The sequence below is a fragment of the Sceloporus undulatus genome, chromosome 6 (genome assembly GCF_019175285.1).
Source record: "Sceloporus undulatus isolate JIND9_A2432 ecotype Alabama chromosome 6, SceUnd_v1.1, whole genome shotgun sequence".
In the NCBI taxonomy this organism is placed as follows: Eukaryota; Metazoa; Chordata; class Lepidosauria; order Squamata; family Phrynosomatidae; genus Sceloporus; species Sceloporus undulatus.
This window is the reverse complement of record NC_056527.1, coordinates 110,233,759-110,237,559: the sequence shown is the minus strand read 5'-3', so window position 1 is coordinate 110,237,559 and position 3,801 is coordinate 110,233,759.

Below are 3,801 nucleotides of genomic sequence, written 5' to 3'. Positions count from 1 at the left end.
AAGTCCTATATGATAGTATCTTTGTAGTTGATGCCACTGATGTCCCAAGCAGATCTCCTTGGGAACCCCCCCCCCCCACACACACACATTTTGGTTTCCACAAAGGTATTATGTTCCCTCTGCCAGTAAACACTAAACCTAAACCTGAGACTAGAGATGGCTGTTGGTGATGTCATTAGGCTTTATGCATTTGGAACCAACTGCAGTTGCTTGCAGCTTGTCTTTCAAACACAGAGACACAAAACTTACCTGTTTGGAAAGTAAGAGAGAAATCTTAGTTTAAAGGAGCTGTTCCCAGATAAAGGTGAAATGAAAGTATTATTTCTTAATAAGAAACATTTAATCTACACTAACTGCTTCTAGTCAGAAGGTGGCTGCAAAGCAGAGCGGAGGGTGAGCCTGGTACTACAATGACTGGAAGGAAAGAAGGAAGCTAAGTAAATATATAGACACACACCCATCCCAAGGGTCTTTGCAAGTTGCAGCAAGAAATCAGTGAAGCCTTGGAAGTTGTATCAAGTTGCTGCTCTTCCAGCAAAGCTTGATATTTGCTCATAGCCATTTATTCATGCCTGGAGCTAAGCCCTGTAAACTGTAAAATATGCACCCTCATCTCCCATCTGGAGATGACAAATTGAAACTAGAAACACAAGGACAGACCCTGAGATCTGACTACTGTACTCTAAACCTCAAACCATTTCTGAGAAGACAGGATAAGCATATGCCCCACCACATGTTTGTTTTGCTGGAAAAGAGGAATCCCAGACATGTGCTTTTGCTGCTTTCACTATTTTGGATTTTCAGTTTCTGATTGACTAGTATGATCACACCCTGTTAAGATTCATTCAGTGTGTATGGGAAGAAAGCCATCTCTAATATGTTCCTCTTTTCATTGAGGAAGTGAGAGTTAAAGGTTGTGATGGAAAAGTTGTGGTGTGGAATAAAATTGGCACCCTTTATATTATAGTCAGGGGGTCAGAGCTTCTTTATACAGTTACTGTACATCATGATGCCAGAAAATTGTTTCTGTATGTCTAACATGCCCTCCAATCTTGTGGTCTCTTCCAACTCTATGATTCTATGATTCACAGATGAAAAATGGGCCACACAGCATCAGAGTGTGGTCAAGATGGCAAAAGTTATTAATGAAGAAAAACAGCTCAATGAAGAAGAACAGAGAGTGTAGCAGTTTGCTTTTGGAAGAGTCTATAGGGAAGGGCAAGATTTTACCCCTCTTCTCTCACCTGCTCAGTTAATGGCGCACAAACTACTTTTGCACTTTGAATTCAGTTTGTAGTGATGGAAGTAAGCCAGGAAAAAAAGGAGCAATTGAGAAAAACTGGGGCATTCTGAAAGCTGCTGGAAAAGTGGCACAACAGAGAATTGGGACAATTGGAGAGTATGTGTTAATTTCAGTCTGTCACATTGCTGTCGAAGGTAGGGAACTGTGAAAAGAGGGCAATTCTATCCTGGGTTTTTGAAACAGTTTTTGAGGCAAGGAAATATTTGTGGAAAGATTATGTCCTAGTTATTTATACTATTCCATGATTTGTATTAATTAATTTCAGGATCATTGTGGGAGCCCCTGGTGAGCAGAACGCCACAGGCAAGGTGTATCAATGTGATATGCAGAAGGACAAGTGTGAGGATGTTTCACTTGAAGGTGAGTTGTTGCAGGGCTGTGTAAGGTTTTATAGACCTAGAGTAAAAAGCCATTGCTGAGTCGAGGCATGATTGACAAGGGTTGAGACAGGAACCCACCATTTTCATTTTATCATTGCATTTTATTGCTGCCTTTCCTCCAAGTTGCTTAGGAAAATCTATGTAGCATCCCATCTCCCCTGCCACAGTTTGATTCAGTGGATTTGGTGAAGACAGTCTGCACTTGCATTGGGGATTTAGCCCTGCATTGTGAAGACAGGTCACCACGAGCATGGGATGAAACCATTTTATTTGGCCTGTGTAGATGAGTCCTCTCTCACACACTCTCTGTGGTCTCTGAGTTAATGAAGATTGCCTGGAGTTTTAGATGTGACTGAGGAGACACTCTCTTCCTCCAGCCAGCCCTGATGGTACCCAAAGTGTGTTTGTTTTGGTGGATCTCTTACTGGGTTTCAAACCTTGGCCAGTGGCCAAGCTTGCTGAATATTGGACTTGGGAGTCCTTTCATCCTGCACAATTATAGTAGTTTGATTCCGCTTTAACTACAATAGTTTCATCCCATGAGAATTGTAGCTTCATGTGGTATTCAGAATTCTCAGCCAGAGAGCGCTAGTGCCTCACCAAAACACAGGATTCTGTAGGATGAAGCCATGACAGTTAAAGTGTAGTTGAAGTGCCATAACTATGTAGTATGAAAGGGCCTGGTTATACAGGACAGGGATCAGGAAGGAAGGATCAGGAAGGAAGTCAGGCATGCCTCTCATCATTATTAACCAATTTCTTCTCTGCCTTTTTACAGGGAGCTCTGGAGTCCCCCATTTGGGCATGACTCTGGCAAGCGACAGTCAGGGATCTAAGATGATTGTGAGTCTGCACTGGGATGCTGAGAGGGAGGGAGGAGTTGCACAGAATAAACTGTGCTCAGGTGGGAAATGTCTTTGAACCACAACACGACAGGCAGAAATTAGGAGGCAAAACTGTTTCCCCATACATGGCATCTCCTTTCTGGGGAAAACTTTGCCAGCTGATTTCAAATGAGCTGCAAAAAAACCCCAACAACTCCAAGATGGGAAAATGCTTACAACTGTTATGTTACAGAGGTTTATCACACAGAGTTTTTTTCAGCTTTTTGCAGCTCAGATCCGACGTGACTGCAGGTCCAATGATGCGAATTCACACAACAACGTGATGTGTTATCACACGCAATTCATTTCTATGGGGGCTCCTTCCGTGGCGCTTCTGCAGTGATTTCAAAGTGACCCCTCATTTTGGTGAAATCGGTAACAAGCGAATTCACAGAAATCGCTTCCAAGCTCACTTTGATTTCACTCTGAATTGGTCTGATGTGGAATGCAACTTTGCTTCTGCTCTGGTACACCACCGCAAACCCCCCGGGTTGCAAATTTCCCATAATGCGGCACTGCAATTTTCCCCCATTTCCTTCTGGTGGTCCTTTCACTTTCAGGGCAACTCATTTTTTGGGGAATATATACATGTGTGTATGTGCGTGAATTTGAATATACAGATATGTATGTATATCTATCGATCTATATGTGTGTGTGTGTGTGTTTTGAAATTGCTGAAATGGAAGGGAAAATAAAAAGAGGGATGAGGAACACAGAAATATTCATGAGGCAAATATTCATGCAATCACGCAATTACGCAAAACAAAGAACAAGAACTTGCGCATCTTTTCAGCCCAGAAACATACGATGTCATGATGCGTTCAGACCCCCACTTAGCATGCACAAGGGTGCCGATTTGAATCGTTGAATCCCACCGGTGTGGTAATACAATTTGCACTCCGCTTTTTGTGAATCTGCATCACGTGACTTGCCTTGGATTCGATTCCCCCTTGATTCCGAAGGGCAACCAGGTGTGATAAAACATTCACGTTATAATGTGAATTTGCATCATTGGACCCGCAGTTACCCTGGATCTGAGCTGCAAAAACCTCCGTGTAATAAACACCACAGTTCACTTGTAGAGTATTCCGCCTCTGCTTCTTTTGATCCCTAGAAATCCTTATGGAGATTGAGCAGACACATTTTTGTGCCTGAGGAGAAAAGGCCAAATAGCATCCTTGCCCCCATTAATGCTATGTTATGTGCTGTCAAGATAGCTTTGATGTATGTGACC